The 14,063-nt window shown below is 39.3% G+C and overlaps 1 protein-coding gene across 7 annotated transcripts in view; it reads left to right on the top strand.

Moving 5' to 3' along the window:
- Positions 1-14,063, top strand: part of IPCEF1 (interaction protein for cytohesin exchange factors 1) — a 172,421-nt gene that overhangs the window by 70,839 nt on the left and 87,519 nt on the right. The gene's annotated exons all lie outside the window — the stretch shown is intronic.

The following is a 14,063-nucleotide window of genomic DNA, read 5'->3' as shown; positions in this document are numbered from 1 at the left end:
TTGTTCCTTGTTTCTTATCCTGCTGTCCTTTTTGTGTGTGGTTTGATGTCTTGTGGTGTCTATATGCTTTGACGTCTTTATTATGTCCATTTGCATGATTATTATGATTTCCCCTTGCAGTTAGCATGAGGTTTACATAAAATATCTTAAACTTTTAAATTTGATAATGAGTTAACTTCAATAGAGTTTGCATACTTTACATTTTTATTTTTTTATCCCCCTCACATTTAGGTTATTGCTGTTATAATTTACATGTTTTTATATTCTGTAAGTAAAATCAGATTATTGTATTTATGGTTATTTTGCTACATTCATTTTTTAAATTTTAAACTAGAGTTGTGAGTTATGTACCATTATCACCATACTGCAAAATCTAACTATGACTATATAGGTACTATTGCCAGTGAAATTTATACTACCTTTTTGTATTTTTATGCTGGTAATTAGCATTCTTTTACTTCCACTCAAAGAACTCCCTTTAACATTTCTTGTAAGGCAGGTTGGTTGTAATGAACTCCCTCAGTTTTTATTTGTTCAGAGAATTCTCTATCCCTCTTCATTCTGAAGGACAGGTTCACAAGGTATAGAATTCTTGGTTGATAGTTACTTTCTTTCAATATTTTGAATATGTCATCCCATTCCATGGGGGTTCCCTTGTATATAACATCTCTCTTTTCCCTTCCTGCTCTTAAAATTCTTTGTCTTTGTGTGTGTGTGTGTGTGTTTTTAAGATTTTATTTATTTATTTGACAGAGGGAGAGAAAGCACAAGCAGGGGGAGAAGGAGAGGGTGAAGCAGACTCCCTGCTAAGCAGGGAGCCTGACATGGGACTTGATCCCAGGGCCCTGAGATCATGACCTGAGATGAAGGCAGCCACTTAACCAACTGAGCCACCCAGGCGCCCCTGTCTTTGGCTTCTGACAATTTAATTATAACGTGTCTTGGTGTAGTCCTATTTAGGTCCAACATATTTGGTATCCTTCAGGACTCACGGATCTGGATGTCTGTTTCTTTCACCAGGTTCAGAAAGGTTTTCACCATTATTTCTTCAAATATACTTTCTGTCCATTTCTCTTCTTCTGGAATTCCATAATGCAAATATTGTTGTTGTTGTTGTTTTTAATTGTGTCCTATAATTCCCATAGGCTTTCTTCATTCTTTTTCATTCCTTTTTATTTTGCTCTTCTGACTGGATAATTTCTTTCTTTCTTTCTTTCTTTCTCTCGTTCTTTCTTTCTTTTTTAAGATTTTATTTATTTATTTGACAGAGAGAGAGACAGCCAGTGAGAGAGGGAACACAAGCAGGGGGAGTGGGAGAGGAAGAAGCAGGCTCCCAGCGGAGGAACCTGGTGCCGGGCTCGATTCCAGAACGTCGGGGATCACGCCCTGAGCCAAAGGCAGAGGCTTAACGACTGAGCCAGCCAGGTGCCCCTGACTGGATAATTTCTGATGTCCTATCATGCAGGTCACTGATTCTTTCTTCTGCATTGTCATGTATACTTTTGAAACTCTATTAAAGTCTTCAGTTATAATATTTTTCAACTTGAGGATTTTTCTTTCTTTCTTTTTTTTGTGGTTGCTGTTTCCTTCACAATTCTCATTTTGTTCATGCAATGTTTTCTTAATTTTGTTTGTCTCTGTTTCCTTATAGTTCACTAAACTTTCCAAAGAAGATTATTCTGAATTCTTTTTCTCACAGTTCATAGATATCATTACTTCTTTTTTCCTTCAAGTTTTTATTTAAATTCTAGTTAGTTAACATACTGTGTAATATTAGTTTCAGGTGTAAAATTTAGTGATATCCATTTCTTTTGGGCCAATTATTAGAGCTTTATCAGTTTCTTTTGGTGGTGTCATATTTACCTGAGTTTTTGGTGATCCTTATTTCCTTATGTTGGTGTCTGTACATTTGAATATGGGGCTCCTTTTCCAGACTTTACAGGTTTGCTTTGGCAGAGGCAGTTTTTTTTACCAGTTAGCTCAGTTTGGGTTTCTAGGTGTGTCTCCTGGTTCTGTCTTTGGGCAGGTGAGACCTGCTATTGTCTATTTTGGGGTGAGGCAACTGTTTGAACTCTGATGATGGAAATGGGGGTGTGCCACTGGTTGAGAACAGTTTCATAGGAGTACTGGCTTGGTTCCTTACCCTAGTGAGGCTGTAGGATAGGTCTCAGAGTTACCTGAATTCTTTGGTTAGGCTTACTAGATGCTTGGGAGTGGCTACTGTATTTAATATTAGCTGAGGTTATAAATTAGCTTCCCAGCCCTGGGAGGAGAGTAGGCCAGGGCCCAGGCCTATATGGCTTATTGTTTGGGGACCCGAATCAGGCCTGAGGGTGCACTGAATTCCCTGGTCAGGTGAATCCACCAGTTTTGCTCTGCAGATGAGGGAAGGCACTGGCTGTGCTCTCTGTTCCAGTGCCATTGTATGCAGGGCTGCTGGGAGTACTGTGCAGCTCTGAGTGTGCTCTGGTTAAGTTCTTGTCGGACAGGCTGAAGGCAGTCTTCAGTGACGAGTAAGTAGGGCTATGAATTAGATTCCCTGCCCAAGTGTAGTGGAAGCAGCTCTAAAGCTTCTTTGTTGTCTTAACTCAAGCCGACCTACACCCTAAGTTCCCTGGCCAAACAGGGCCACTGGCTTTGCTCTGCAAACTGCTGGCTCTGTCTGCCCTACTCTTGACTCAAGGACCCTTGGGCTGCACAGACAGCTTCCAGTTGTTTTCACCAGCCCTTCTCCTTTGATAGGGCCAGAAGACACTCTCCACAGCTGGTAAGGCTATGTCTCAGTCCCCTTGCCTGGGTGGGAGGGGAGGAGCCACTCCAGGCTATCCTCAACATTCCAAATAGGCTATCTGGTTGGGAGGGACCAGGAGCTACCCTCAGCCTTGACTATGAATGAATGCCCTGCCCACATATGGCACGGGAAGCCTCCATGCTTGGTATTGACGTTGCTCAGCAGGAGATTGGCTCTCACCACCTGCCTCTTGGCTCCAGGGCCACTGGGCTGCACAACTTCCAGGACTTGTCATCAGCTTTTTTCATCAGATGGGGCTGGAAGGCACTCTCCACAGCAAGTGGGGCTCTGACTCAGCATCTTGCCTGGGTGTGGGCAAAACAGCTCTGGGGCTGGCAAAACTTGTTTTAGGATCCCAAACAGACAGACCTGCACCCCTCAGAGTTCCCTGTCGGAGTGCAGTCCCAGCTTGGTTCTACAGGTGGACAAAGCCGCTGGTTGGGATTACTACCTGGCACTGCAGGCATGAACTTGGTTTGCCAGGATCTGTGTGCTGGTTGTTGCAGGCCCCTCCCATCTTTTCCCTCACAGTCAGATTTTTGGTGGCTGGGCCCCGCAGATTCCTCTGCCATCCTTATGGTGCGCTTTCAGAGTAGAAGCTCCCACAAAGTGACTCACAGCGCTGGGGGAGGCCGGGTGTCCCCTGGGTTCTCTTTTGCCACTGAAGGAACTAGAGATTCAGGGGACCTCTGCACATTGTGTGGCCCCGTCCTGGGGGAGGGGCAATGTAGTCAACATGTAGCCTCTTCTCTTACCCTTCTAAGGCATGGTCTTGGTCGTTGAGGTGCAGGGGGCTCCTTCGGTCTCACCCTTATGCTCCAGGATTCTCTCAGTGGTGTCTTGCTCTTCAATGTTACTTGTTCCTCTTGTGAGGGGGAGCAAAATAAGGAACAACTTATGTCACCATCCAGGTAATATCACTCCAGTCACCCCATTCTTTTTTTTTGGGGGGGGAGCTAAACATGGGTCTTCTTTATTTTTTTTTTTAATTTTTTTTATTATATTATGTTAGTCACCCTACAGTACATTCCCGGTTTCCGATGTAAAGTTCAATGATTCATTAGTTGCGTATAACACCCAGTGCACCATGCAATACGTGCCCTCCTTACTACCCATCACCAGCCCATCCCATTCCCCCTCCCCTCTGAAGCCCTCAGTTTGTTTCTCAGAGTCCATAGTCTCTCATGCTTCATTTCCCCTTCTGAATAAAGGAAGCCTTCCCATTATTATGCACAGGAGTTTAGTTCTTAATGGTCTCTACCTCTCCTGTCTGACAACGCTTGGCTGCTACCTCTGCAAAATCGTAAGGGCTGTTAAAGTGATATTTCCCAGGGAAAGAGCTAGCCAGACAAAAAGGGAATTTTGGCTCAACTCCACAGCAACAAGTGCAAACAGCAGGCAGCTTGTGTAATAGTTTTTCTGGCTTTCTTCCAGCCAACAATGGTCCTGTGGTAGAGAGCACTGCACTATATAGGGTATACTCTATTAACTTTTGTGGAAAGTGTTCAGTGGAAGGTCATTTGGGAAAGCTGAATTAGAGTGATTGGCTGCCTCAGAGCAGTGCCCATGTAGTCTGGATTTTACAAGCAGAAAAATGTACTATTCTTCATAGAGAGAAAATCTGATTATTATTCTTGTAGAATAAAGAAAAATAAAGTAGAGAAATTTAGGGGTGCAAATTGCAGAAAAGTAAGGGCCATCCCTTGCCATTCTTGTCTGGTCCATCTTAGAGCACGTATCTGGTCTTACTCCCATAAACTGGAGTGAAGGCACTAGGTGTCGTGACTTAGGGGCTGCCATTGTAGAGAACCAGGGTATGTTCCTGGGTCAGACTGTAGTGGATCTAATAATTGATACTTTGTCTAGGGGCTCCCAGTGTTTCCTGTGGCCTCATCATAGGCCTCGTGACCATTTCCCTACCTGCTGGAGCATCTTGGTGCTAGTACAAACCTTGGAGGAGGTTCCTTGGGTTTCAATCACAAATCTCTTAGATTGGACCTAAACACACAGCTAGGCTGAATCTTAGAATGACTGTCTCCTAAAAGTTCCTGGGATCTGTCACTGGCCTAGGAGAGGAGGCAGGTATCCTGCAGGTTTTATCTGCATTGTTGTACAAGGCTGTTGCTAGTGTGTATGTGCATATGTGTGTTTAGGGGTGTGTGTGCAAATATGTTTTGCAGGACCCCTGCCTACAGAAATAATTAGAATTGCCAAAAGTCAGTGTGCAAGCCTAATTCTGGAAGGTCTATGGGAGCAATCACTTACAGGGCTGGCATTATGGAATTTAAGACAGTCATGGGAATAGAATCAGCCCCACAGAGTTGAGTCTCTTCCGGCATCTAGTCAACTCTATGAGCTGGGAAAGGGAAAGTGCCTCAGTTGGGAGCCATGGGCACAGGGTGACCTGCCATGGCCCCACTGGGAGATCAGCATGGCTCTGCCCACTTGCCTGAGCCCTAAGGGCATGCTGGGGTGCAGACCATAATCTTTGAAGTTTTGGGTTCTGGAAGCTCACAGAAGGGCCAGAGACCCTTGAAGTCCACAAAGGAGTTTCATGCCACCCCCAGGAGCATGGCCAATGGCCACTTGTATTTGGTGCAGTTTCTTCAGGAGGTAAAAGACGCAGATTGTTCCGGATGTCTTACAGTTTGCCACTTGCTTGTTACCATGGTGAAATGGTCCCTTGGGAGCAGAGATCGACATGATTGGCTGAAAGAAAAGCTTTCCTTGCTTAGATTTGTAGATTTTCTGTCTGAGTCTTGATTGTCGGGACTGACAGCTTCTGTGGGAATGCAAGAAGGACAGTGAGAGAGAGGTCTGCCAGTCTCTTCAGATGATATATCACAGTATTTTAGTGGTGTTGAAAATAATTTTAATCATCATAGTTTCTGTTTAAAAAAAGCTGTGGCTCTGAAAACCATCTGTCAGTTCATCCTCAAAGAGGAGCGAGACCAGAAATGTAGCAAAATGAGTGGAAAAGTTAACAATAAAAAGAGAAAATAAATGAGAGAGAAAGAATAAGATGTTTAAAAGCATGCAGGAAATGGATTGGAATCAGGATGACAATAGAGCTTAAATTTAAAAGTAAAGATGGGGGCACCTGGGTGGCACAGTTGGTTAAGCGTGTGACTCTTGGTCTCAGCTCAGGTTGTGATCTCAGGGTCGTGAGATTGAGTCCCACGTGAAGCCCCAGGTTGGGCTTTGCATTGAGGGTGGAGTCGGCTTGAGTTTCTCTCTCCCTCTCCTTCTGCCCCTCCTCCACCATAATAAATAAATACATCCTAAAAAGAAAAAAAAACCTTAAAAAAGAAAATGAGATAGTTTGGTTAAGCTATTTTTCCTTTCATGAATCTCCTGGACCAAGGAACAACTCCAGACCATCCCCCCCATACATCATTGTGTATGTGTTCACAGGGGGGTTATCTTGTGTTTTGCCTCCTTCTCTCTTCCTCTGCCTTAACAAGAGATCTCCTGCTAATTGGCAAAACTAATGGATTATTTCATGTCCTTTGCATTTATATATGAGCAAAGATGGATTTTCTCTCTTGCTTCCCATGGCGTTGCTTTGACGGACTACCGTGTAACAGAAGATGCTTGCTTATGGTTCTCACTGCTAGTTAAGTTTGTTACCACACGTGTTACATGCTTTTTGATGTCTGAGACTTCTGCCTCCAGAGTGACCAGCATTTTCTATTTCCTCTTTAGCTCTAGTTCCTGGATAATGCACATTGTTTGCCTTTGTTCATGGACTTTCTATAAATTTGTTTGCTGCTCTGAGAATATCTTGTCAAATGCTAGTGTTGTGATTTTAAAGGATAAGCATGTTATGAATTAATATGTTAATAATTACATTTTTAAAATTTTAGTTCAGAGTTGTCTTGGTCTGTGAAAAAAAGAATAAACCTAGGTCATAGTTTATTCCACCTGAAAAACTATCTTTAATAAAAAAAAATACAGTATTTTTTAAAAAAAGTTTTTATTTAAATTCCAGGTAATTAACATACAGTGTAATATTAGTTCAGGTGTACAGTCTAGTGATTCAGATAAATTCCATATAACACCTGTGTTCGTCTAAATTGTCTTCTTTTCAAAAACCTTTAAAGCTAGGCATGGTGCTTATTTTGCCACATCATCCCAGAGATTGTAAAGTCTGGAGAAGAATAATCAAGGCTGTTATTTTGGGATCAGTTGAACCAATAACTGCCTTTAGTGAATTTCTTTCATTGTTCTTTAAAAAAAATACCAGTTATACTAGCAATTGCCTTCTTTATCAATAGAGCATTGGCTGCATGTTGATATTTCTGGTTTCTTTTCTGGTTTTAAAATGATGTAAGACCAGAGTCCATAATTCTAACTTAACTAATTTGCTAAACAATTTTTGAAATATATTGCTAGAATAAACTTGCATTTTGTTTGTGCCTTAGACAAAATAGAATGATTCTTCACCGGCGACCTAGTCAGCTTGGCCTTCTGTACTGAAATACCATAACTGGGTGTCTTGTCAACAACACAAATTTATTTGTCATAGTTCTGGAAGCTGGGAGTTCAAATCATGGGGCCATCATGGTTGGGTTCTGATAAGAGATCTCTTCTGGGTTGTAGATTGCCCACTCTTCCTGTCTCTTCACGTGGTAGAAAGAGAGAGAGCTAACTAGCTCTCTGGCCCCTTCAAGGACCTTAATCCCAATTATGAGGAGTCCACTGTCATGGTCTGATCAGCTCCCAAAGGCTCCACCTCCAACCCATCACAGGGATTAATTTTCAACCTGTGAATTTTGGGTGGGGTTGGAGAACACAAACATTCAGTCCCTAACAACCAGTATATATTAAGGAATTTATCTTCTTTGGGATTAGCTTTATTATCCATTTGGTAATGAAATGGGTTTTCCACTTTTCAGTGATAGAGCTTATCAGAAATACATTTGATTTCATTCCACAAACTTAAAGTATGTACAGCCTCATTGTTTTGGTGGAGTCTCATGTGGTGGTGTGTTAAGGAGTTGTTTTTTTAAGGAAGATAACCGTCTCAAATGGGACTGAGAAAATTATTTCCTTAAACCCTTAAACTCTGAAACAAGGTACCAAAAATGTCTCTAGGAGAGTAGGTTAGGGAGTTTAATCAACCTTGAAGAGTAAAAGCTATTTTATTTGATGAAACCTGTTATCACGCTTGCTCACATCCTATAGCTGTGTGCTAATTCCATCAGGAAGAAGAGTTTTCTATAACAAAGCCATTTCCAGGTAATTGCTCCCATTCAAGGTAATTGCTACCACTTGGTGAACGCGCGTTGGGTCTTGCAGGTTTCTCATATGATATTTCATTTAATTCTCACAAAATCTCTGAGCTGGTTATTATTTCTGTTTCACATATGTGGTGTCTACTATGCAGGCAAATTAAGCGATTTTAGTAAGTTTTCACATTAAACGAGTGGCAGAGTGAAATGTTGGACCCTAATCCCTGTGTGGGTAGTAGCTTTGAAACATATCATTTTGGTTGTCTACGCAGAAAGTAATTTGGAAGCCCTATGTACTCCTTGACACCTTATATTGTCACCAAGAGTTTTTATTGTATGTTTGGTTAAATAGTTGCAAAAGATGTCACTTCTGACATATGAAAAATCTTGATAGTAAAAAGGTTATATTTCTTTTTAAATATAACCTATGTGATAGAGATAGCACAGAGATTTGGTATGTCACATATATTTTTTTAAAAAGTCATATTTGGAGTTTAAATTTACATTACTGTGTTTTCTTCCCCTGTGGAGCTCATATTCTCATTCTACTACTCCATAGATTTTTACCCAATTATTTATATGTATATATACATATATATATATATATATATAGCTTCAAAAACTTTCATTGATGATTTTACATATTTCAGCAAAAAATACATACTTAAACAGAAGTTGATTTAATTTTTTTTGCGTGACAAAATCCTTTAAGCCATATAAGATTTCTTTTGGAGTCGGTTATCACTATAATTATTATTAGTACACAATTTAACAGACAACATGAGTATGCTATTTTGACAAATACTGCTTAATACAAGAGGTACATGTTTTTATTGAGAATGCATCATTTAATGCGATAGATGAGGCTTTTCCCTTAATTATGGAAGTACTTATAAGTGAATAATATTTATTGCTAGAATGAGAGTTCAGAACGAGTTTTAATTCTTTTGTTGGTTTTTACGTATGTGAGCACTTAAAACTGTTTTTCACGTAAATAAATGGAAATGAAGCACTTTTGAACCCCTTCCAAGTATATGCCAAATACCTCATGTGATCTATCACAACTACTTTTAATAATTAACAGACAATTAAAATAGATTTTTCTTTAATTCTGTTGAAAGCAAAGAATTAGAAACCTCTTGATTTATGAAAGTTATTTGTTGCCTTGTCGTTAGGTTCTTATACATTTTTAATTCCTGGGAATTATTCCTTTATCAAGACATATCAAATAACCACTCCTTCCTCCTTTAATTCTTTTTACTATGGGCACCTTGCTTAAACTGATATTCTCAGGGTTAGGAATAAGGTAAAATTATTACTTTCAAAACACTTTTGTCAGCGTCATTATTATTTTTCATTAACTGCTTTTATTGTGTGCCTTATAAATATTTTTATCAAAATCTTGCAGCTACCTATTTAGCTGATCAATATATAGATAACATGTACGCTGTAACTTGGTTAGCTCAGCTGGTTCTCATTATCTAAACAATAAGCAAACGTGCTTACATGAGTCTCCACGACCACCATTCCACTTCTTAATTCTTTTGGATTATGGCTGTGTGCTTTTTATGGAAGAGGAGAAGCAAGAGTTGAGCTTAAATTGTTTTGATGATTCTTCTGCCCCAAATTATCTTTGAATCATTTCGGTGAAATTTTCAATTTCATCTATGTTCACTACTTTAAGAAATAAAGTACTGAAACTCTACAATTATTAAGTGAATACTTACATATAGCCTGTACAATGGCACATCCATGCCTACGTAACCTGTTCCCCTTATCCTTCCCAGCCCATACCACTCATTGCATGTTGCTTCTGCACATTTGCTCTTTGACTCAGAGAAGTCTGACAACAACAGTCTTGTTTCCATATCCTGCAGATTGGGAAGGAGAATTCTAGAGGGATATTCCTGACAACACTACTCCCCTAAATAAAAAAAAATTTTGGAATTCATAGGTTTTGTTTATGGAAACTCATCTATAGTTTAGCGTTTTTACTGGTGTGTATTTTTAATTCATTTACTCAACAAATGTCTATTGAATCACCCTGTGTCAAAGGACTGGGGATAAAGCAGTAAGCAAGTGAACAAGATAAGACACAGTGCCTGCCCTCAGGTTAAGTTATCCTATAGTGGGGAGTCAGATATGAAAGAACTAATTATAACATCAATAATTCAGTACAATTATGAGAACTTCTTTGAATAAAAGACAACATGCTATGAGAGCATGCAAAAGGGGAACTGATCTCTTGTAGGAACTGGGGAAAGCTTTCTTGACTAAATGACATTTGGTCTAAGGGCTGAATTAGATGGTATCTATAAACCGTCTTGGGTGGGGGCTGTTGAAGAGCATGCCCAAAGCTCCTAAGATTGGTGGAAATATGTTTAAGGAATTAAAAAGAAACCCAGTGAGGGGCACCTGGGTGGCACAGCGGTTAAGCGTCTGCCTTCAGCTTAGGGCGTGATGCCAGAGTTATGGGATCGAGCCCCACATCAGGCTCCTCTGCTGGGAGCCTGCTTCTTCCTTTCCCACTCCCCCTGCTTGTGTTCCCTCTCTCGCTGGCTGTCTCTCTCTCTGTCAAATAAATAAATAAAATCTTAAAAAAAAAAAAAAAAGAAACCCAGTGAGTCAGGAAAGAAAGAGACATGGGAATGACCCAAAGTGGGGCTAGGGAGGAGGCAGAGGCCAGGCAGAGGCTTCCTTATAGATTTTCATGATACTCGTCTCTATCGCAAGACTCAGTGGCCATTGTAGAGATTTAAGGAAAGAGATGAATTGTTAAATGTGCATTGAAACACATTGCTCTGGGCAAGAAAGCAAACCAGGACATCAGCTGGGATGTTTCTGCAATGGTCCAAGAGAGAGGTGCCTTTGACAACAGTGGTTGCAATGGGTGTAGACAGAGTGAACACACCTAAGAGGTTATTAGAAGGTTAAGGGTTACAGTATTTACAGGGGAAATATTGCACATGATCGAAGGAAGGCTTAATATCCATGACTAGAGCAGTGTATTGTCAACAAACCCCAATGCTTAGTGGAAAATTAGAGATGATTTTTTTCTTTTTGTCTTCCATCGTCTTCTGTCAATTCTGCTTATTTTACTATTAGAAAGCTGGCTGAGCAAAGGGATTCAGAATCCTACTGAAATAATAGTTTTCTGATGAAGTGATCTATTAATTTAAAAAAATCATTTTGACAACTCTTGCCTAAGCTGTGTGCTTCACTTGGATAGGCCCTGGGGCGTGAAGAAGACTGGGTCTTGGCCTCTATCTTTGATATACTTTTTGTCCAACCGGGAACACCTGTCCACAGCACCATGGTACATGAGATACCATGGCCATTGAGGGGTTAATTATGAATGATGTCCTGTGGGAGGCTTTGGGGGAGCAAGGGTGGTACCATGCTGTTAAGAGAGCAGGCTGTGGGGTCTGGGCTTGAATTTGGAATTATCCACTTACTAACTTCCTCCTTTAAGATGCCTACATTGTCTCATCTAAGACATGGGAGTAATAATAGGGGATTATTTATAGGTGGTTCTAGTAATCATATGGCATGATATATGAAAATCATCAATTGGCTGAGGACATAGTAGTGGCTTAATAAATACAACAAATGTTCTAAGGGAGGGACTGATTATCATATTTAAAGGGTATATATAGCTGAACTTTATTTTAATAAGTTTGTGCTAAGGGAATAAATATGTTTTATGACAATAACATAATTTATTGAATATTTATTACATGTTAGGTAATACTCTGAGTATTATAAAGATATTTTCTAACTTTATTTTTGTCTGACCCTAAGAAGGAAATACTATTACGATGCCCATTTCACAGATGAGAGTCCTGAAGTCCCAAAATACCCATTACTTGCCCAAGATTACCCAGTAAATTGCTAACCTGAGATTTAAATCCAGTTCAGACTAATCCAGAGCTTTGCTCTTAACTTTAACAAGTTTACAAGCTTCTTACCTAAAAGTGCTGCTGAATTCAAACCAGCTTTTGCTTATTATGTATTTGCTCAATCAATAGATATTAAAAATACATTGCTATAATGAGTCAATAAAATATTTATAGTATATTATCAGAACATTTTTATTTTATAAATGAACACTTATTGTATGTAGGAAATAAATACATAAGGGAATAAACAATGCATTATTTGTTGTTCCAATTCTCATAGATGATTACTGTACACATTTTGCTGTACGTATCCTCAGACATTTCCTCCCAATGCAGTGATGTATGAGATGTATGGATATAAACCTATATTTTTATGATAAAAAATGAACGGGATCACCCTACTCATGTTTTTACCTACTTTCTCATTAAGGATGTATTATAAAACCCTGCACGTTTAGTACGGTCGTGTGTCGTATAGTTGATAGTAGATAGTAAAGACCCGGCGAATGTTGGTGGTCATTGATCGGCACCGTCACCACCTTGAAAAGTCACCCTCCAGCTCGGCTGTAATAATTTGACATCCTCACAACAACACATTCTTTCCAGCACACCTCCACCAAATGTGGCTTCTGTTATGTAATTTTTTTTGTGTGTTAATCTTGAAGATTAAAAATGGAATGATGTTGTTTTATTTTGCACTTATTTTATTGCTAATGAGGTTAAACTTCAGCATTTTTTTAAAAATTTTTCTTCACTTGTTTTTCTGTTAGTTTGCTTATTATTTTCTTACTGGTGTGTAAGACTCTATATTATGATTTTTTAAGTTTTAATTTTAATTCCAGGTAGTTAACATGCAGTGTTACATTAGTTTATATAGCTTACACAGTAATGTATATAGTTTAATAATAGTTTAATTTATATAGTTTATATAGTAATTTAGCAGTTCCATACATCACCAGGTGCTCACACCACAAGTGCAGTCCTTAGTCCCCATCACTTATTTCACCATCTCCACACTCACCTCCCCTCTGGTGACCACCAGTTTGGTTTCTATGGTCAGTCCATTGCTTGGTTTGCTTCCCTGTCTGTTTTTTTCCCCTTTGCCTGTTTGTTTTGTTTCTTAAATTCCACATATGAGCGAAATCATATGGTATTTGTCTTTCTGTGACTTATTTTGCTAATCATAATACACTCTAGTTCCATCTATCTTGTTGAAAATGGCAAGATGTCATTCTTTTTGATGGCTGAGTAATATTCTGTTGTGTATACCACATCTTCCTTATCCATTCTTCAGTCCATGGGCACTTGGGCTGTTTCCATAATTTGGCCATTGTAGATAATGCTGTATAAACATCAGGGTGCATGTGTTCCTTTGAATTAATATTTTTGTATTCTTTGGGTAAATACCTATTAGTGCAATTGCTGGATCATAGAGTAGTCCTATTTTTAACTTTTTGAGTATATTCCATCTGTTTTTCAGAGTGGCTACATCAGTTTGCATTCCCACCAACAGTGCAAGAGGGTTCCTCTTTCTCCACAACCTCACCAACACCTGTTGTTTCTTGTGTTGTTGGTTTTAGCCATTCTGACAAGTGTGAGGTGAAGTCTTATTGTAGTTTTCATTTGCATTTCCCTGATGAGCAACTTTTCATGCCGTCTGTATGTCTCCTTTGGAAAAACATCTATTCATGTCTTCTGCCCATTTTTTAATTGATTCCTATGTATTAAGCATATGTTGCTGATACTTTTACCAGCTTGTGATTTGATTTTTTACTTAGGCTTTAGTCTATTATTTAATTAATTAGTTAATTAATTAATTATTTTTAAAAGATTTTATTTATTCATTTGAGAGAGAGAGTGAGAGAGAGCAAGAGTGGGGTGAAAGGCAGAGGGAGAAACAGACTCCCCGCTGAGCAGGGAACCCGACGTGGGAACTCGATCCTGGAATTCTGGGATCATAACTTCAGCTGAAGGCGGACACTTAACCAACTGAGCCACACAGGTGCCCCTAATCTATTCTTTTAAATAAATAAAAATAAGCAACTAAATTTATCAATAATTTTTTACTGTGGTTTTTCTCTTTGGCATTTTATAAATAAGTGTTTTATTTGTATCTACATAATGTGGATAGGACAGTTT

This window comes from Ailuropoda melanoleuca, chromosome 10, assembly GCF_002007445.2.
Source record: "Ailuropoda melanoleuca isolate Jingjing chromosome 10, ASM200744v2, whole genome shotgun sequence".
NCBI lineage: Eukaryota > Metazoa > Chordata > Mammalia > Carnivora > Ursidae > Ailuropoda > Ailuropoda melanoleuca.
The sequence above is the reverse complement of the archived record's forward strand: the minus strand, read 5'-3'. Positions and strand labels throughout refer to the sequence as shown.